General features: G+C 34.1%; 1 long non-coding RNA gene across 8 annotated transcripts in view; it reads right to left on the bottom strand.

The window, feature by feature from the left end:
* Positions 1–687: 687 nt before the first annotated feature.
* Positions 688–22,700, bottom strand: part of LOC146996158 (uncharacterized) — a 118,804-nt gene continuing 96,791 nt past the window's right edge. For 5 of the 8 annotated variants that reach the window (XR_015041977.1, XR_015041970.1, XR_015041972.1 and 2 more), the window contains one exon: positions 15,502–15,747. This is a non-coding gene — a long non-coding RNA (uncharacterized LOC146996158). Of the gene's footprint in view, positions 1,527–15,501; positions 15,748–22,700 lie in introns of those variants that run through there. The other 3 variants (XR_015041975.1, XR_015041971.1, XR_015041973.1) reach the window with 1 other exon arrangement.

Genomic DNA, 22,700 nt, shown 5'->3' with positions numbered 1-22,700 from the left:
GTGATAACAAAACCTCATGATTATGATATCTGTCTCCAAAAAGTACGAATCTAGAGGTTCTGATATACATATGTGTTGTATAGGTTAGCTTAAATTATATTATTTTAATTTCGCTAATGTAAATTATAAATAAGATACTAAATGAATATATGAAAAATATAATTACTTTAACTTTAGATTATCCATGCCTTCTGTATTCTTCTATTTTAAAATAGGTGAGGTCGTAGTGATTATCCTTTCATTTGCGTGTGAATTAGTACAACGGTTAATTCAAATTAACACAAGGGTATTGGGATAATAGAGTATGTCGATAATCGAAAATTAGGCTTGCAAAAATCTATTGAATGCACAGATACCGAAAAGAATAAACGTTTCTCGAACTTGAGACCATCGGTACGGTAGTCAGCGTTAATAATCACTATACCGGTTGGGCGACCGGGGGTTCGCTACAAAGGGAGTTTACGGTATTATTATAATCAATAATTTACAGTTATATATAAAAATATTGAGTTTCATTATGCGTAGAAGAGAAAGTGGCATAGTGAATTAATTTCCATAATAATTATATCTCTAATATAAATAAATTCTTCATTAAACTGAATATCACAAGAAAACAAATATAGTGAATAAATTACACAATTTTATTCATCCAAACATTGTTATCTCTCTGTATTAAAACTTCTTTTTTGGAAATGTATAACAATGCATAACACCAAAGAACGAAAAATAACACAGTAACGCATTTATAACATTTTATTACAAACAGTCATCATTTACGAATTTATTTTTACACCATATGAAACTTTTTCTCTGCGGTTAATTTGCCATTTTTTTCACTTTATCATTTCTCTGTGTGGGAGTTGCCTGATAAAATCATACTAAAACAACTCGTGAAAACATTACAATGCACTATAATATGTCTGGCAGTTGATTGATCTAGCCGTCAGATGAAGTTGGCACTGGAGCAATAAAAAGAAATCCCTTTTCATTAGAAAGCAAAAGAATTTAATGTATTTTAGGTGAGTGGATGAAAAGTCTCTAGACAAAAGTTTCTCTCAATAGTTTTCTAATTTCCTATTTAACTTGATATCGGTAATGTATCATATTTAATAAATAATTAACAGTTGTTAATTTAATAAACAATTATAATAGTAATTGTTAATTTAGTAAGTAATTATAATAATATTTCTGATAATTATGAGAAAGTGGTTGTCTCAATAACAGAAGCTTCTCTGTTTTAAAAATACCTTTTTCACATTTTTTATACAGTAGATGATATACACACATTATATATCACATTTTTTATATAGTTTATCTTTAAGGTCAGCTCGAAAAACAAGCCTAAATTATTCTGATTATTATCAGTTCTACAGGAAGAATTTATCAGGCTACTGATCAATATCGTGCATAATTCCTTTCTTGTTTTTGTCCTTGGTTGATGTAGTAAGCAGCAGGAGCAACTTGAGCTATGTTTCTTCCATAGAGGATTTAAAGTAATTCCAAACATTTTGTGATATTCCTTGACACTGAAAATAATCTTTTTAATATAAGAAAGGTTATCAGAAAATATGGTTTCCCTGGTCTCTATATAAAGTGAAAATTAAAAGCACTGAGAAGTATATAAAAGCATTCAGTAAGAGTATATTTCATATGAATTTAATGTAAAGAGAGAGAAGCAAGTCGTGCGTTGCCTTTGAAATATTGACTTTTCAGAAAAAAATATCTAGTAAAGAAATGAAAGTCTCTTTTTCAATTTAATAAACTAGAATTTAGGGAGATTAATGTGATATTGACTTCATATCATTTACAAATACATTGAATATGATATTGCGTTTACATTTCTGTCTTTTCCAAGTGATTTATTTCATTGAAATGAGCAGTTTGAATAAGTCGTTAAATCGCACTTTATTTTAAGAACCTTACAAAGGAAATATTTCAGCAACGTTTCGATATTTTGAAAATTGGGAAAGCCAACTTTATAAAGTATTTTCCCTAAGAGCTCTCCTTTGCTTTATTTTAACAGCTAATGAAGGTTTACATATTGGTGTCCGCCGAAGACATCGCGGCAAAAAGATCGCGGACGAAAACGTCGCGGAGAAAACGAGGCAAGGAGAAAACGTCGTGGTTCATAACATCGTGGGAGAAAACATCGCAGTTCTAAAACATCGTGGTCGAAAATAAAGCGGTTAAAAAACTTCGCAGTTTAAAAACATCGTCGTCAAAAATATCGTGTGTCATATCCTTCTTTTTCTTGGGCGTGTAGATTCTGGATATGTATTTACTTCCTACCGTAGACGTATCGTATTGTGTGCGTTGCATAAAACAGCCATTTTAACGGCACAAAATTTTATTAACACACAAATAAAAATAATAAGTACAAACGATTAACGCACAAGTATAACTTCGTATTTTGAATCCAGGCTGACATACAACACGTTTCCTTCGTTACTTCGCTACTACCTACTAACTACTCTTCTCTAGTAAGTCTCATGATAGAGAGGCGTTGCAGGCCGTTCGGCTAAACTGCGCATGCGTGGTCATCACGTCATGACACCTTCCCTCGAAAAGATTTGATTGCGTCTTTCAATGCCCTGTCAAACCCACATATAGAAACATTTCTTGAAACAAAATAAAATAACATTCATGAAATTTTCGAATTTAATTAACCAATTCTCACCATTTTAAATTAAAATTACTTCAACATAAATTCAGTAATCCTATTCATTTAAAAGGGATGTAACATTCAATTAACTTTTCAAACTTAAATCCTTCACATAATCATAATCATATAAGCAGTTATCATATAAACGAGACAATACAAATCAATCATTTAAAATTAAACATAATACTTTAGCAAACCCTGGCTAAATCTATAAACACATTACCTAACGCTAAAAAAAAATTAGCATTTTAGCAAAAAAAAAAAATTCAAACTAAACAGTCAAAATGTCTTATAGTTCATAGTTCATAACATCAGTCATGCTTCACTCACTGGGAAATATAATCATGTCATTTTAAGTCACGTCATCAATAAACTCAGCATAGTCTTTTAGTCTGCACATGTTACCGTTATATTTTGTTGACACATAAACTACTGGATGCACATATTCACTTTCTGATTCAACGATTAGCTTTAGCTGTAAAAGCTTATCTATTTGACGATCAGCTTCATTTCTTAGAACTTCAGGTATTCGATACGGTTTCTGCTTTCCTGGCATACTTCCAGGTTTCAGTTTGATGCTGTGTTCTCTCATATTGGCGATTTTCGGAATACCAGTTCTTAGGTTCTTATGCCTTCTTAAAATTTCCATAACTTCTTTCTTTTTATGCGGTTCAAGGTGTGTAAAATCACATTCCTCATTAGAATAGTGTTCTTTTGCTTTCCGTGGAACAATTCTTGGAACGTTTTCAACTTCGCCGAAATCAATATCTGTATCATATATCACACCGACATTATTCACAGCGGTATTGAACTCTCGTATCTTGTTTGCGTGAACGTGCTTCGATGAATTGTCAGGCATTTGTACTATGTAACTATAATCAGTATACTTTTTGATGATCGTAGCAGGTCCGGTCCATCTGGCATAAACTTTGTTTTGGCTATCAGGGATTAAAACTATGACCCTGTCACCTTCCTAGAATTCTTTATGACGAGTCTTTCGGTTACGATAGAATGCATAAGCTTGTTGCTTTCCAACATCTGTAAGTCCTGCGTATTCAGCAGCTTTTTCCAATTTCCTCTTCAAATCATTCATATAATCGGTAACTGAACTTAACTGTCAATGAGGAACAGGAGTTTCATTAGTCCATGATGATTTCAAAATAGACAACGGGCCATTAGGACGTCTTCCATAAAGCATTTGGAACGGACTAACACCAGTCGTAGCATTAGGAACTTCTTGGTAAGCCCAAAGTAAATACGGTAGATGTTTCTCCCAATCTTTCGAATGTTCTCTAACGGTATGATGTATCATTCCTTTTAAAACAGCATTAAATCTTTCTACCAGGCCATTTGAACTTGGACGATAAGGAGTCGAGAACCTTGGGGACGATCCGATCCTTTTCAAAAACTCTTGGGTCAACGAAGCAGTAAAATTAGTTCCTTGATCTGAAGCAACAATATGAGGAATTCCTGTGCGTGAAAAGATTTGCAACAATGCATCGCATGTTGCTTTGGCATTCAAATTCTTCAATGGTACCGCTTCGGGCCACCTTGTACATTGATCAACAGCACACAGAACATATTTTTAACCTCTACAGCTTGGCTCTACAGGTCCTAGGATATCCACATTAATTACCTGGAATGGTTCTTTAGGACGTGTTACTGGCGTAATCGGAACTTCATCAAAGGGACGCTTTTTCGCTTGAAGTTGACAAGAAGTACAAGCACTGCAGTATTCATTTACATCTTTCTTGATTTCCGGCCAATAGAACGAATAGCTCAAATGTTCAGCTGTCTTCTTGGTCCGCAGGTGACTTCCCCACAAGCTAGAATGAGCCAAGTCCAAAATCTGTTTTCTTCTTTCTTTGGGAACGACCAACTGGTAAACTCTTTCTCCTAGAACTTTATCTTTATGATACAAAAAGTTGTCAATAACAATAAAGTTATTACTTCCGTTCTTAACATTTTGCCAGCATGTTTTTAAAGATGGGTCATTCATTTGTTGCACTCGAAACAGTTCTGAATCCGAAACACATTGATCGTGTCCCGTGCTACCTTTGGAATCATCCTTACCTGTATCTTCATATACAAGCGCACAACATTCTATTATCTTCTTAACAGTTTCATTACATTTTTCATTAATTAGGTTTTCCCTATCATGGTTAAGTATTTCGTCAAAATTTTCAGTTTCATGAAAAGGCATTTCACCGAAACTATCAGTAGTAATGTTTACATTTTTACATTCAAAATTAAACTTTCTTTTATCATCTCCCCTTAACTCATTAAAAGCACTTAACGACAAGAGTAAATCCTTACATAACTTATCCACCATTGCACATGTTATAAAAATAGGTGACATAAATTTATCATTTTCAGAATATATTACTAAAGGTAGGTTAATGAGAGGAGCTTTTAAAGCTTGCCCGAAAGCTGACGTGAGGATAACACTTCCATGTGGCGTACGGTATTTTTCTGGTACAATGTCGGTCTTGACAACGGTCAATTGCGTCCCTGTATCTGCTACTGCATTAATTAATTTACCATCACATATAAGTTTAACGGTTGGCAAGTCATCTATTAATTCTTTAACCTCTTGATTCGCAGTAAAATATTTAGAAGAAATCTTTGCAGTTACGGCGTTAGAATTATTCTTGATTTCTTCTTTAGTAACCCTTTCCTTATCTTCATGCAACAATATATTATGATACTTAGAATTACATTTTGATTGAGAAGGGCAAATTTTTATTCTACAATTCCTTTCGAAACATAGAAAGCACCGATTAAAAGCCCTTAAACTCTTTTTCCTTTCTTCCGGAGACATAACGCATTTTTCCGAAGCATGATTTTCGCTTTCGCAAAATAAGCAAGGGAAAGTTCGAACAACTGCAATTTTGCTTACATTAGGGGAATAGCTGGCGCCAAATTTGTTGGCGTTGAATGAATTCCGAGTGTGGAAGTTGTTCGCTTTTCATTTGGTTGTGAATGCCTTCCAAGAGAATTAGCGTGACTCTTAGAATAAAATAAATTTAATGAAGTTCGTTCGCGACTTTCAATTTCCCGTTTTAGAAATTTCATGAAGTTGTCGACATTAAAAGTTTCCTCATCTGCGTTTTGACGAGCAAAATCAAGCGTTATATCCTGAGGTATGCATTTCATTAACAAAGGGTATAGTAACTTTCCATACGATTCGGTCTTGACCCCTATCGAATTTAGTGACCTTACTTGTACGTTGCAGGTATCATATAATTCCCTCAAAGAATTAATGTCATTAGAACTTCGGACAGGCCGTAAATTTAAAAGTTTATGCATGTAAGAATTAATAAGGAGATCTTTTCGACCATACCTCTCTTTGAGAATTTTAAAAGCTTCGTCGTAGTTTTCTGGAGATAAAGAAAAGCCTTCTATTGTTTTTAAAGCTGCACCGCCTAACAGGCTAAGCAAGTAATTAAATTTATCTACTTTACATAGTTTTTCGTTTTGATTTATTGCCGTGTCAAAAGAATTGTAAAATGTCTGCCACATTTCAGCATTCCCATAAAATTTATCAATCATAATCTTCGGCAATTTAACATTATAATCAGAACTTTTATCGACACCAGAAATAGATAAATTGTTACTATCATTAGAAGAACCATTACAAACTAGCGAATTATTGCTATTTCGTTTTTCTTTCAATAATTTTGTGCCTCTAAAGCTCCATTTCGCAATTTTTTCTTCGTATTCCAAGGCACTTTCGACTTCGGTTTCAATGTCATTAACATCAGTCAAAGTTTTAATTTTTTCTTCTAACGCTCTCAAAGAAATAGCTTTTACTTTTAAACTTTCCAGTGATTCTTCAAGGTCTTCAAGGTTACCGGCTGCAATTAATGATTCAATAGCATTTGTTACTTTAGTAATGGCTGAACGAATAACTTTCCGTTCTTTCTTAGATTTCGTTAGATCTTCAGCCATTTTTGTAACCTTGAATTCCACTTTACCACAAAATAAATTCAACAAATTTCTTACCTTTCTGAAGAATCACTTACGCATTTATCCGTGGACTTTGCAGAATGACATATCCTCCTGTTCTGTCACCAATGTCATATCCTTCTTTTTCTTGGGCGTGTAGATTCTGGATATGTATTTACTTCCTACCGTAGACGTATCGTATTGTGTGCGTTGCATAAAACAGCCATTTTAACGGCACAATATTTTATTAACACACAAATAAAAATAATAAGTACAAACGATTAACACACAAGTATAACTTCGTATTTTGCATCCAAGCTGACATACAACACGTTTCCTTCGTTACTTCGCTACTACCTACTAACTACTCTTCTCTAGTAAGTCTCATGAGAGAGAGGCGTTGCAGGCCGTTCGGCTAAACTGCGCACGCGTGGTCATCACGTCATGACATCGTGGTAAAAAATAAAGTACCTACAAATCATCGCCTGACAATAATATCGCACAAATGCGTTTTCAGGTTCTGAAAGATAGAAATGCATGTTCGTATAAAGATCTTAGAGCTCAAGAAGGAAAGATGGATTCTTTTAATTTATATTTCATATATTTGAACGAACTAATAAATTTTGGCTGAAAAAATAAGAAGGAAACTTAAGCATTTAAAAACTTAAAATAAGTAAAAAGTAATGCAAATTAAAAGCTTAATAGAATTTTTAATTTATATTGTTAATTAACAAAGATCATTAATGAATTAAGCTTTCTTTATGAAGTTTAATTGACAATTTTTTCATGAAATGTACAGTCTAAAATTGCTTAGGAAAAAGAAGATAAATAACTGCATAAGTTTACCTCTATAAAAATTGCTTAGTTAATGATTAAATTATTTTCTTTCACATTTGTTAATCTGAAATTGTTTTAATAAAAATTAAATATTGTTTTGTTTCCTTTTATTCTTAAAGTGTCGATTCTTAAAGTGTCGTTAACATTTTCATGTATAGCATGCAATCAATTTTTTGGAAGTCGATTTGTTAGTTATGACAAAATTCAGTTACATAATATGTCACTATGCAATTTAAAAAACCCATGTATGCGATATTATCGTCATGCGATGATTTGTACGTATTTTTTTTTTACCACAATATTTTTGACGATGATGTTTTTAAACTGTGAAGTTTTTGAACCGCTTTATTTTTGACCACGATATTTTGTACCACGATGTTTTAGAATTGCGATGTTTTCTCTTTGAGATGTTTTCTCTCTCGATGCTTTGTACCACGATGTTTTCTCCTTGCGTTGTTTTCTCCACGACCTTTTCGTCCGCGATGTTTTCGGCTGTAGCCTACATATTGTAGTCAAAAGGATAAGGAGTATTACAGCTATTCGAAATTATGTCTGAAAACGGACATGGAAATCGCGCTCGCGTAGAAAATTAAGAGAATTTGCAAAATGTCTATTTTTACAAAATGTATTGAACAAAATGTACTAATTGTGCCCCCAAAGAAGTATGCAAACATTCATAGTTGAACACGTAAGCATACACATTCGCTTCTGTGGATGTCTTATTGTGCAGGGGATATTAAACGCACGGAAGGTTTTGGCGATTTGTGTGTTCGTACTTTTTCACGACATTTACCGCATTTCTCGCAGGAGTTGGGTAAATTTTATAAGGTAAAATGAATAGACAGGAACATATGGTGACGAAATGAGACGAATAATTGTCGGTATTGTAGGCAGACTAATCACAAGCGTAGATGGCTATAGAGATCAGTGTAATGCCCAGTGTCATTTGCAATTTTTAGAAGTTTCAGGACACAGTTTTAAGACGCAGGATCTATATCGAGAAGACCTGGACAAGGTCAACCAAGATACACAACCACTAAAGAGGGTCAGTTTCAGATAGCAGCACCGGACTGTTACAGCTTCACGAAGGAGCTCTCCCGTGAGCTGTATACCACCACTGTAACCCGAATTCCCTACAGTTGTCCGAAGTTTTCTTGAGATAGGGGTATTACGCTTGCTGTTTGCGCTCCGCTCACAGCAGTATACAAGAATGTTCGTTTAGCATGGTGCAGACAATATCTGTCTTCAGTGGAACACCATGCGTTTTACAGAGTCATCCTGGACCCTAATTCTCGACGTACGCATATCTGGATTTGGCCTTGAACAATATATTATCCCTCCCTCATCATGGACAAGAATTCCATAAGGTTTTGGAGACGTAATGATTTGGGTAGCCATTGTGATTGACGGCCGTACACTCTTGCATGTGTTTAACAAAGGCTCCTTCGTGTAGAGAAGCATCGTAGAGCCTTGTGTTCGACTTTTCAGGCGCGCAATTTGTACTGAGTTCCTGTTAATGGATGACAACCCTCCTCGACATAGGTGTGAGTTGGCCGACGATTATCTGGAAAATGAAGCTATTCGGCGCATGGATTCGCCAGCGAGATTTCTTGACCCTGTCTAGCTTGTCTGGCACGCTCTGGGGAGGGCAATTTCATCCTGCTATCTCCCTCTGACAACCATCTCGGAATTGAAAACTGCCTTGCTGCAGGAGAGTGGGATCGACTGCCTCAGGGACTTCTTAACTGCTTTCTGTCTAGTATGCTGCCACGTTGCGAGACCTGCCTGGTTCTGAGAGGGGATCATATTTCACACGAGACTCATTTTCAGTTCGATATCACAACTTGGATTTTGAACATCACTGCATTATGAGCTTTACATATAATCATGTATATATATAATGACCGTTCTGTGGTACATTTCTTTCCCTGTTATAGATGTATATGCATACGTAATTTCATTAAATTCTGTTCATTAGGTTTTTCAGAAATTCAAAATAATGTGCAAATTCTACTATTTTTGCATACGAAGTATATCGTGCAATATTCAGAAATAACTGATTAAAAAAATTTGAGAGTTTTAACTAAATTTCTTAGGCGATAGTTCAATTTCTCACCATTAACTTGAGACGTTCTCTACACCATTAGAAATGCTGAATTGAGAGGAAAGAAACCCAGAAATAGTTTGATGGAAGAGCGTTCTTGACCCAACGTAATACTCACATGAAATTTCTTATGAATATTGTTACAGAATGCATCATGCTTACGAGGAATGGATTTTGTTGTCATCCATTCGTTTCCCTTTGCTTTTAAAGGCGTGGCACGTCCAGCGGCGTGATTGTGGTTCCTAGACCGTCCAGTTTTTAGTATCAAAAACATTGCTTGTCTTTCTAAACGTTTTACATATACTTGTTCTTATTGAGTCTGTCTCACTTCCAATTTTTCGATTATCTGCCAGATTTTATAGTCATTTAAATGCAATGATAACAGTGTTTTAAACTTATTCTTCTTCTACTTACTTTTCTAAAGGCATCCCATGCATAACCCGTATGATCACAAGAAGCTTTTAATCTTTGATCGAATTTAATCTTTGATTTCATCATTTCAAGCTTATGGTATCATTAAAATTTTACAAAAAACTGAGATTTAAAATATATGGAATATAATTAAGACACAATAACACGCCGAATAAATACTAATTCAGAAGTCAAACAGCAAAAATCAGCGTTATATTTACAAAATTTTCACAGACTAGTTTCGATGGTTTTACCGAACCACCATCTTCAGCTGCAAAACCGCAAATGAACCAGATAGGAAATAATGATTAAATAAGATAAGAAAGCCTGGACAAGAATAAGCAAGTGGCGCCATCTGTTGGTGAAACCAGAACTAAAACATAATTTCTTTAAAGACCGAAGGCAAATTTGGATTGGAATTAGGATCGTTAACTAGAACAGAAAGATTTTTATGAATGTGAAATGCCTCTAGAAAATCCAGTTCTCCAATGGAAGATGTTTTTTGAATACTTTTGGCAGCAGAAAAACTGAAAGTGTGGTTTTCGGACCAACAATGTTGAGCAACAGAAGACTTCTGTGTTTCCTTTTTTCTAACATATGCCTCATGTTCCTTGACGCGAAATTTTAAGGCTCTCTTAGTTTGGCCAATGTAAATTAAACCACACTGGCAAGGAATCCTATAAATACCCCAGGAATTCATATCCGGAATGGGGTCCTTGAGTATGGAACTCGGAATTTTATTGATGGGAGAATAAACAAGTTTAGTTAATTTAGTTTGATTTTCTGTATTGTTTATCATGCCTTCATCCGTTAATCGTTTCACTAAATTACGCCTGAAACGGCAAAAATTCCTGAATCATCTTGACTTTTTACTTAAGTGTAAATGTAAAAAATTGATCCCCAACTTTATTCAAATCAAATCTAATCAAAAACCTTCGAGTCGCGTTTCAAGAATTCTGTTAAATTGCAAGCTTGCCTTACTTCGGTCCGTCATAAGGGATACACGTCAACAATTGTCCAAAATTGAACGTGAACTCTATAAGCTTCATCTGGAACTCGCTAAATCATATCCAAAATTCACTGCCCTTGAACAAAAGTCTTGGTCTAGAACGGAGAATGCAGTTAACTGTCATAAAAACACCCTTGCAGTTAAATTCGAAAAACTTCTTTTACAATCTTCCAGTTCAAGTAGTTCAAAAAATCTTCCCATTGTAAACATCAAGCCAATAGTTAATATTTCTAATGTTAGTCTTTCAGAAGAACAAGAGAGAATTCTGAAATATAATTTTAACTTCTCACAAACCTGTAAACCCTCGATTCCAAAGATTTTGGCTCCTATCGAAAAAGCTTTCAAGTTCAGTAAAGTTTCAGATTCACAGAAAGAAATGATTAGGCATCTTATCGCTCATAATGTGAAATTCAATAATAAACCTTTGAAACCAAATCTAACTGCGAGAGAAAGAGCTACATTGCGTGAAATTCATTCTAACCCGGATATTATTATTTCAAAGGCCGACAAAGGTGGCCAGATAGTCGTCATGGATAGGAACACTTACATCGATGGTGTCACTAAACTCTTAAACGAAGGATCATATAATCCGATCCCTAAAGATCCTTCACCTTCGGACTTGTCAAAAATAAAAACTGCGATCAAATCTTCGCAAATCATTTCAGGCAACTTAAAACATTCACTTATCCCATCTGTTGAGAATTGTGCCAGATTATATGCTCTTCCCAAAATTCATAAAAGTGGTATTCCTTTCCGCCCTATTGTATCGAATTTAGGTACTGCCTCATATCCATTAGCTAAATATTTAGTTTCTAGATTTTCAACTCTATTAGACAATAACATTTACACCATAAAAAATGCAATAGACTTTGTAAAAAAAGTTAAAAACATTTCTCCTAGTAATTTACTCATGGTTTCTTTTGATGTAAAATGAATATTCATCAATGTCCCAGTGGAGGGTGCATTAAGATGTCTAGAAACCAGACTTCGCGAATTTCATTTCTCTTGCATCGAAATTGATGAGCTAATTTCTCTCACTCAACTCTGTTTGAAACAAACACATTTTGTTTTCCAAAATAAATATTACAAGCAAACTGAGGGATTAGCCATGGGAAGCCCCCTCAGTCCCATCCTGGCTGATATCTACATGCATTATTATGAATCAAAATTGTTTGAAACTTTAAACTTCCCGGCATGGTTCCGCTACGTAGACGATACTTTTACCCTGTTTGAAGGTAATAAAGATGATTTAAATAAAGTTCTTTCAACAATGAATTCTATTGATCCTGCTATTCAGTTCACTTTTGAACTTGAGACTTGCAATTCTCTTCCGTTTCTCGACATTCTGGTACACGTAACACATCCAACTTCAGTACTACGGTTTACCGTAAACCTTCATCGGTTTGCCTTCCACCACACTTTAAATCATGTCATCCGACTAAACAAAAGTTAGCTTCATTTTATTCCTATGTTTTCCGTGCTCTTCAAGTTTGCTCCTCCAAACTAGCCCTTGATGAAGAACTAAATTATTTAAAAGCAATAGCTATTGACAGGGGCTTTCAACCCAACATTATTAATCAAGCAGTTAAAAAATTCTCATCTCAACACACTAAAAGGCACACTCTTGTTTTAGGAGATTATAAAAATTCTGTTGTCATTCCCTTCTTTCCATCAATTAGCTATAAAGTTGCACATATTTTGCAGAAATTTAACTTTCGGGTTGTTTATTCTCCCATCAATGAAATTCCGAGTTCCATACTCAAGGACCCCATTCCGGATATGAATTCCTGGGGTATTTATAGGATTCCTTGCCAGTGTGGTTTAATTTACATTGGCCAAACTAAGAGAGCCTTAAAATTTCGCGTCAAGGAACATGAGGCATATGTTAGAAAAAAGGAAACACAGAAGTCTTCTGTTGCTCAACATTGTTGGTCCGAAAACCACACTTTCAGTTTTTCTGCTGCCAAAAGTATTCAAGAAACATCTTCCATTGGAGAACTGTATTTTCTAGAGGCATTTCACATTCATAAAAATCTTTCTGTTCTAGTTAACGATCCTAATTCCAAATCCAAATTTACCTTCGGTCTTTAAAGAAATTATGTTTTAGTTCTGGTTTCACCAACAGATGGCGCCACTTGCTTATTCTTGTCCAGGCTTTCTTATCTTATCTAATCATTATTTCCTATCTGGTTCATTTGCGGTTTTGCAGCTGAAGATGGTGGTTCGGTAAAACCATCGAAACTAGTCTGTGAAAATTTTGTAAATATAACGCTGATTTTTGTTGTTTGACTGCTGAATTAGTATATGGAATATGTTCTAGTAAAAGATAATAATATAACGCCTTTTGTCCATATTGTAATAAAACGAGTTAATAGTTGAGAGAATTATGTGTGTGGGTACCGAGGCTCATCTGACATGCACGCTAAATGTGTATGCTCAAAAGTTCTTTTCATTTGTCTACATTGTAGACAGCTACAAATAATTATTCAGGTATTTTTTTGTCAAAGTGGGGATGGTGCATTAGTCTTGAAGGTTCCTCTTTCCTATAACTGAAAACGAAGTGTCGACAAGAGCTTGAGTAAATTCACTATTATTTTATTACTTATTGAAGTCACTCACTCTGTGAACTTATGGTTGCGATTTTACATCTCGTGAGCCCATTAAGTATTGTGATATTATTGTCTTCACATTAACAATGAATTCTTATTCGATTCAAAATTTTCATTAGCAAAAAACTGAATTTATACTAGTCTACTTAATGATATAAAATCTTATTTAGTATGACATTTTTAATCTATAGGGCATAACTAATGGATCAACTTTAAGATTATTGTTTTTTTAAATAAGCAATTTAGCTGCCACGTTAGGAAGGGAAAACAGATTTAATTTTTAAATCGATTTTTTTTATTGTGAGTTTCGGAGACGAATGCTTGTGTTCGATTTTGAACAAATAATGTAAAACTGGAACGGTAATTTAACCGCCCTCTTTTCTAAAAAAAAAGACGAATCGATTCATTTGTACGAAAATCTTCGAAACACGTTAGAATTCGAAGCATAAGAAAGAGCGCACATTCCACAGGACCAGCTTTTCATGTTAAATCGGAATATGTTATTCATGACGCAATTTAAATCCAGCAAAAATGTCCTGAAATATTTATAAAAGATTATTCATTTTGAGCTCACGTCAACAGTTATTTTGCGGTTACGTCTAGAATAACTGCAAGACTTTTGCTTAGTTTCTAAAAGTTTTGAACTAAAAATGTACTAAATTTTGTTCAGGTTTATACTAAAATATAATATAATGTTCTCAAAATTTCATTCTACTGTTGCATACACCTTTTTCAGAAATAAACATAAATTTTATCAGAATGGTTGCAAATTGTATTAAGATACTATAAGGCATTCTTGCTTTCCTTTCTGACTGCCCTCGGGGGATGTAACGGTAGCACAATCGGCATATATTCGAGAGCACCAGGTTCGAGTCCCGACGAGGGCATTGCATATTTTTAACATCATTTGCTTCGAGAAAATCTAATGACTCTAAAGTGGCGCCCCACCCTAAAAGAGGATGGAAAAGAACTCGTCACCACCAGGAGTTGGCACTTGGTCCCCTAATCCCCAGTCGCCTTTTAAAAGGGAGAGTATATAAGGTATTTTATCCATTCTTTGTGCGTGTAGATATAGCAGATATTTTCTGATTTAGTTTTAAATATGAATTTTTTAGCATTTTTATAAATTTTTTGAAAATATTTTGAATTATAATCTATAAAAGTTATACCATCATCATAATGTAGATGTATTTCTAGTCATACCTGCTAAACATTAGAGTTTGTTATTCAAACTTTCCAAAGATATACGTAAATTTATATATTGGCGCGGTTTGAAATTTGGCATATACGTTCTAAGCGATAATAGCGCCAAATGTGCTTCACGAAATTTGTTAAAATTATTTTAAAGAATGCACTTTTCTTTTCCGCTCGTGCACAGTTAAAAAAGAGAAAGGAAATTAGGTTACTATAAATTTAAAATTTCGCCGAGTGAATAATCGCTTGGCGCAAACTGAAAAAAGTACTCCAAGATAAATTTTTCAATTCCTGCATAAATTTCCAACTAAATTTTACAAAATTTAATATTTAAGCATAATTTGAGTCGTAGAATCGACATATGGAAAAAATAGGTACATAATTAAAAAATTTTCGATTTTATGTCAAAATACCTATGTTGGAACAAAGTCATAGTTTATGTCAAATACCTATGTTATAAATGTAATATATATCCTACGTCGCGATTTCGAGACATGAAGTTAAGTTAAATTTCGTCAATCGGCCTAATATAACGGCGGTTATAGAACTGTCCTTTTTTTATGCAGAATGTACCTTGGAGAAGAAGCATTCGCTCTATGCTTCTCATAAAATTCTTTCAAGAAAATGTAAAACTAATAGAAGAATAAGCGTTCTTAGCACGAATTAATCGGTAATACATGAAAAAGTTTTCTAAACGAAAATAAAGAAATATTAAAACTGGTCATGACTGAAACATCTACTTTATGCATCGCCTGTCATGTTTAACAAACAATTCCATCTACATCTGTCTTCAACATTCAAATTATTTCATATATATTTTAAATTTTATTTGTGAGGATACTTCAAATAAACTGATATCGCCAAATAAATTAGTAAATGAAAGAAAACACGGCATACACTCCAATTTAACGATACACCATTTAACGATATCTTCATTTTAATATTTTCATGCCACTGGCTCCATCCAAAACGCCTGAAAATAAAAGAAAATTATATTTTGTTAAATATGTTTTCAAAAGCACTAAATTTGCTCTATGGGTATTCAAAACATAAAAAAGCTGGATAATTTGTGAATATAATCAAAATTTGAAATACATTATGACATATATAATATGTGAAATTAGATTAAGACTATTTAACGGTAATTCTCAATAATCAGTTTGACAGTCATGAAGTAAAGATGGTTTTGTAATAGAAATGATGATGTTTGCTTGGAAAGAATGAATAAATGCATTAATAAATAAAATAATTCTTAAATGTTAATAAAAAAATGATGTAGACATCACATGACTTCTTTGCACAGCCTATTAAAGTATATACATATTTTGCTAGATTTCATTTAAATTAATTTCCTCGAATTTCATTCGAGATATATTTCTCATTCAGTTAATTAAGTTCTCACTTCGCGGCAAAGCAAAAAGGCACAAAAACTCAAAACATCTTCATTAAAATTTGAAAAATATAGAAAAACATACAACACAAAATACAATTAAAACTAGTAAAGAAATTTCTTTTACAATCAAAATTAGAGTTTCTACGCAAAATCAAGCAATTCGGCCAGCGGTCAAGAAGGCAGATTTTTCGGTACACAAACTGAAAGTTTACTTATCCACACACTTCGGTACACAAACTGAAAGTTACTTTAACTGAAAGTTACTAATCCCACTTGGGAAAAAGACACTGAGGGTGCAGAAAATAACTTAATTCACTATCCTTCTGAGTTTCAAATGTAAACAAACACGGCTGCTTTATTATTAAACAACTTTAAAATCGTTGATAATTCTACATTAATTGCATGCAGATTAACTACAGACATAAAAACCTTAACCAGAACATAAAACCAACATAATTCAATCACTTTTAAAGCAAAAATGCACAATTTACCAATATATAAGGATTAAAAAAAACTGAGCTCACCGAGTTGTATATAGTACAAAAGTATATGCAAAAGTATATATATATATATATATATACTTTTGTTGCGGCCGATTTGAACCCAAAGGGGAGGTGCACAGCTACATGTAATAGTAGCAGTCCTCTCTATATAGAAAATTTCAACGCTCTGAAGCTACTTCTTTTTGAACTATGAGAGATACATACATACACACACACAATAAAAACCCTCTTCTGAATCCATTTTATTAACCGTTTGGAGGGAAAAAAGAGTTCTTTATTCTGTCCTAACGTACAGATGTCACGGAAAACATCGTTAAATTGTATTCGATAGCAGGTCAAAATGGATATTTTCGTTGAAATATGATATGATACTCAAAATTTTTCGTGATTACAATGCTTCCTTTACTTCGTACAAGGAAATAAAACTAAAAAAAAAAAAAAAATCTGAAGTGCTTCCAATTTTAAATTACGTCCAAAGGTACTTTTTTTAACGTTTTGTGTGTTACATTTATTTATTAAATATCATGTTCTTTGCACTTAAACCATAAAATTTAGTTCAATAGCAATGTCGCAAAAAGTTTTTTAGAGTGTTGCCATTGCTCGCTTTTAAATCGTTCAGTTTGTTACTCAAAAATTCGTTAAAGTTTTACAAAATATAAAATCGATCATAAAACAAATTCCAAATTTCAAATTTGGGATTTCAGATGCCCATATTCGCAGGAGGATTACGTCATTCAAAATTTTATGGCTCTAGGCACCGTTGTTTTATTACAGTGCGAGAAATACACACACATTTATGCAGATTTTTCACTATTTAATTTCTTTAAATATAATGCAGGACTCTAACATTTTGTGGGAACAATTTGAAAAGTGAACCGACATTTATAGGAGTCCGACGCAAAATGCCAAAACGAAAGTAATAGTCCTTTGGGTCTCAAATCCCTTTGGACTAAATGTTTTGGAAATTTTTATGTTTTTGAACTTTGTATGCTTATAGAAAATGTTACGTTTCGCAAAATGCAAACCTGTATATATCATAAACCTGTATATATCCACACAGGGAGAAGGACGTATAACTTCCTACCAAAGGTAGACACGGAACGTCTTATACAATAGCCCCACTGACACAGTACATAACGGGTCATGGCCCATTTCCATCTTATTTTATGCGTCATGGCATCTCAGCATCTGACAATTGTGTCTGTGGCATGCCAGGTTCTCCCGAGCACTATCTATTTGACTGCAGTCTAACAACAAACCACCACTTACCACATCCAACGAATGATAGAACACTTTACTATCGTTTCATAATCAAACACCCGCCAGCTATAAGGAGCATCTGCGCAGTTGTACAGCAAATCAACGCCCTAGGGCAAGACATTTGCGAGCCACAGTAGCATGGTACTGCAGACAATGTACTCAACTATTAGATATTCGCAGTATGTGCACATTCTGTAATACACATTCCACATTCAATTTCGAGCCTCGTGTTAACATCTGCTTTCAATAGCCACCAACTTGCAGATATAATGTTACTGACATGTTTATCAGTGTGAAGCACTGGGCACCCAATGGAATGATGTGTTATCGTAAATCGAAATATATAATATCCGTACAATGCACGAATGTAGTGTATGCAACGAAATATGTAATTCATGCAACAGAAGCCCCTAATGAAAGTATGTACATTATGTATTATGGGAACTGAGCATATTTCCGCACAGCACTACTGCTTTACGCACACCTTACTACGTCTTATATGTTTCCTCTGAGTGTAATATTTGCATTTATGTGCTCTACGTGTTTCCATATGTATTCTATGTGTCATGATATGTATTTTCGTGTGTGTTTCTATGTCTTTATGTTACGTAATTACGAGTGTGTTTTTATGCTTTTACGTTTAATTTTGTATATCTATGTGTTTCAGCTTATATGAGTGTTTTAGTGTTTTAATGCTATCCTTTATATTCTTTCTAAGTTACTTTGTGTTATTAACAACGTCCTATGTAAAAACTACCCGACATCTAGCCCCTGTATGGCCATGTAAACTCCTGGTGCAGCCTCACGGGGCTCCAGCGAGTTGCTTCTTCGAGATAGTGGAGGACGTGGGACATATGCCTGTTTACCTATGTTATACGTCAGGCGTCCCCGTCCTCCGTCACCTGTCACCTGTATATATCATTATATCATTTTAAAGAGAATTTATTACTGAAATCAATACAAAACGCAAAATTCAATTATTTGCAATACAAAAAAGTTACATGTACTTTAATATAAATAAAAAACACAGTTATGAAGTGGTTTGTAATGTCTAGCTTTCCTGGCCAATCACTGTTCTTGTTCTGAGCACCAATCAAATGTTAGTAACTGCCAGTAGAAGCTGACATCATGTTTACACTTGAAACAATTCATTATTTTGCTTTGTTCTGTGGAAGGAGGACTTGTTTCTTATACACTGCAATTACAAGTAGAAATTTTTGTAAAAATTTTTAATATTTAGTCAAGAAGCAATGACATCAAATAAAAGAGTAGATTGGACACCTAGAAAGAGATGTAATATTATTATGTTAAGAGAAAGTGGTCTTTCCTATGCTGAAATTGCAAGACAGGTGGGTGGTTCAGTGACTACATCTGGAGTCCAAAAGTTTTGTTTACGATATCAGGAGACAAATTCAATAAAAAACAAAGAAGGAAAAGGCCTAAAAAGAGGCACCACATCTATTGATGACAGAAGAATAAAACGACTATGTCTCCAAGATAGAAAAATGTCATCAGCGGCCATCAGAAGTGATCTGAATGATACTGGTGTTTCTGTCAGTTCAAGAACAATCAGGAGAAGATTAACAGATGTTGGACTAAGAGGTAGAACTCCACGAAAAAAGCCTTATCTTAATTTTCAGCAACGAAAAAAAAGACTACAGTGGGCAAAGGAATAAATTAATTGGGCAGGTGATCAGTGGTCACAAATTATATGGAGTGATGAAACTAAGATATCGTTATTCGGTAGTGATGGGCGAAAATATGTAAGACGTAGAATAGGAGAAGAGCTACATCCTGACTGCATTCAAGCAACTATGAAGAACCCAGTTAGTGTTATGATTTGGTCATGCATGTCAGCAGATGGTATTGGTCGCCTTCATGTCATCGATGGGACACTGAATGCCAGAAAATACATCGACACTATTCTAGAACCAAAACTTCTACCTTCCATCAGAGATCTCTTTCACAACAATATTTCGTTTATTTTTCAGCAGGATTCTGCTCCTTGCCACACGGCTAAAATATCGAAAGAGTGGTTTCGTACAAAGAGCATTAAATTGTTGTCATGGCCAGGAAACAATCCTGACCTCAATCCTATCGAAAATTTGTGGCACCGTTTGAAAACTCTTGTCCGAATGAGGCGCCCATCAAATAAAAGGGAACTAATTGAGGCTATAATTGTTTCCTGGCATCATGTAATAACGAAAGAAGAGCTTTAAACTCTTGTCAGCTCAATGAAACGTCGATGTGAAGCTGCTGTAATCAGAAATAAAGGGTACCCTACATAACTCACTGCAATCATCACTATCTAATGTATATCGATAACTATTATCGTTTAACTTTTTTTGAATTGCAAATAATTGAATTTTGTGTTTTGTATTGAATTCAATAATAAATTCTCTTTAAAATGATATGTACAAGTTTGCATTTTGTGAAACGCAACGTTTTCTATAAGCATACTAAGTTCAAAAACATAAAAATTTCCAAAAGTGTCCACAATTTTGGCCACCACTGTAGTATTACTTTCACTTTAAAATATCTCTACTTTATTGCACTATAAATTAAATCGAAGGGATATTTTCTAATTAGTTCATTATGCAGTAGTATACTTATTAAGCGTAAAATGGTACACAAATGAATACAAAGTTGAAAAAACGATTAACGAAACCTTTGGCCTTAAAGCATAAAATTAGAATTTAGACCACCTTCGAAAAGTCAATAATGTTTTTGGAAAGCAAGAAAAATAAACGCCGATGCAAAACATCTTTTTCCTAACGGAATGCTTTATGGCGGGAAGGTAAAATGAAACTGTTGTCCCAGCGAAATTCTAATCAAAGAAGAAAAACCTGAAATTAAATTTTCCAGACATTTGGCACTCACCCAAGCCAGCTCAAGTAAAAAGAAGCAGCCGAAAATGAAAACAAAAAGTTTTTTAATTTCGGGAGTAAACGTGATCGATAGTTAATAAACAATGCGAGACAACGCTACACATAAAATATCTCTACCCATCTGTTGTCCGTTATTGCAAAGACATATCTGCTTCTGCAGTACTAGTAGGTTCTTAAGCATCAGAGGGAGGGCAATAAACGACAAAGCGTGATGAGTAATGGGGTATGTAAAGAAGATTTCGAAGTGATACTCGATGTCCGGAACGCTTTTTAATTACACAACCATTAAGAAATAAATGAGGTATTCGTGTATTTCATTTGACAGTGTAATTTTAGGGTGCGGTATTTATATAAATAACTTTGTAACCACGAAAGGACTGCGTAATTTGTGCGCTGAAATAGCGTAAAAGCATTCTCCGCTTTATAACTAAGAGGATTGATATCAATGGCGGTTGAGTTTAACTGGCTTGGATAAGATAAAATGATCAGATCTTCTAAACCTGTTTCGAGTGGAAACAACTTCAATCGCCAACAAAATAAGCAATTTCTAAAACGTAACTTTATGTCGTAAACATTTAACTTGAGTATTTTTATTGTGTCATTACATTAAATAATAAAGAAAACTGGAGAATAAAGAAACTCTTAGAAATTCAAAGAATATTATGTTCTAAAAGATTTTTTAAATGTTTCCAAGAGTTCTTTATTTTTATCTTTAAAGTCAAACCTTTTGCATACTTCAGTAATATTGTATTTTGTGGTTATGAAAATTTAAGATTATTGACGTTTAGTTGAGTTTTTTAGTTGCCCTGAAAGGTATATTTTGATTTTATAACAGTTACTTTAATTTAGTTAATTTTTCCTGTCGTTCCTCCTTTCAATTTACAACTCCCTACCAGAATGAGTTTTAGGATCGTGTTGAATGCAAATGAGTAAGAAATAGTATTTAAGGAAGTCTCAACTTACTTCGTAAGAGAGAGTTAAGAATCCTGAGTAGTGCGCGTTTGCTTTGGGCTAAGTATCTCCAACTGTTGTTATGCTTGACCGTATTATTACGTGCCTTTTGACAGTTTACCAGCTGTTTTGAAACTAAGGGCCAACTGCGTTGTTACCTTCGGCTAAATCTCTTGGTTAGTTATAGTTAGTTCTTATTTTTAAGTTTAAGCCCAAGTGGAGTTTTCTTGTAAGCTCCAAGATTAATATTTATTTGCACAATGTGTTTTATTCGTAATATATCTGCTTTGCCATTAGTATCATATCAGCTCTGCACCATGTATATTTATTGGCATCATATTTACTTTGTACCAAGTGTATTTACTCGTTCTTCACCTGTACTGCATCTACTCAGCACCATGTCATTTAATTAGCTCTATATTTGTTCTGCATCATGTATATACATTAATACCATATTTGCACTGGCCATGTAACTTTCTCATTAAGATTCAAATATACTCCCGAGGCAGCCTGATGAGGCTCCAGGGAAGTTGCCACTAGATAGTGGAGGACGCGGGGCATATGCCTGTTTACCTATGTTAAACATCAGGCGTCCTCGTTCTCCGTCACCTGTCACCTGTAAGCTCCAAGAAAGGGGCCGACTGTTCATCTTATTTTGAGTGAATAAAGGGTAATTAAACCTTCCTGGGTTTATGATTTTTGTTCTTTGGGCTAAGCGATAATTCGCTTAACAGTTCAATAAGTTCCTCGATAATTAATTTAGCAGAAAAAATAATGAGGAACTCTACAGCCCATATATTATTTCTTACCTAAATACGCACAGTTTTGCTAAATTTTAATATAGTTCTTTGAAAAAATAATTAAAATTAGATAAAAAAAGCAATTTTAGTTTTGCACAGATTTTGAAAAAACTAAATAGATTTCGAAGATG

Source organism: Stegodyphus dumicola, chromosome 7 (assembly GCF_044657685.1).
Source record: "Stegodyphus dumicola isolate Sdum_Otavi_A_Nest chromosome 7, ASM4465768v1".
Classification (NCBI taxonomy): Eukaryota; Metazoa; Arthropoda; class Arachnida; order Araneae; family Eresidae; genus Stegodyphus; species Stegodyphus dumicola.
Note: the sequence above shows the minus strand (reverse complement) of the source record. Positions and strands in the feature narration are given on the sequence as shown.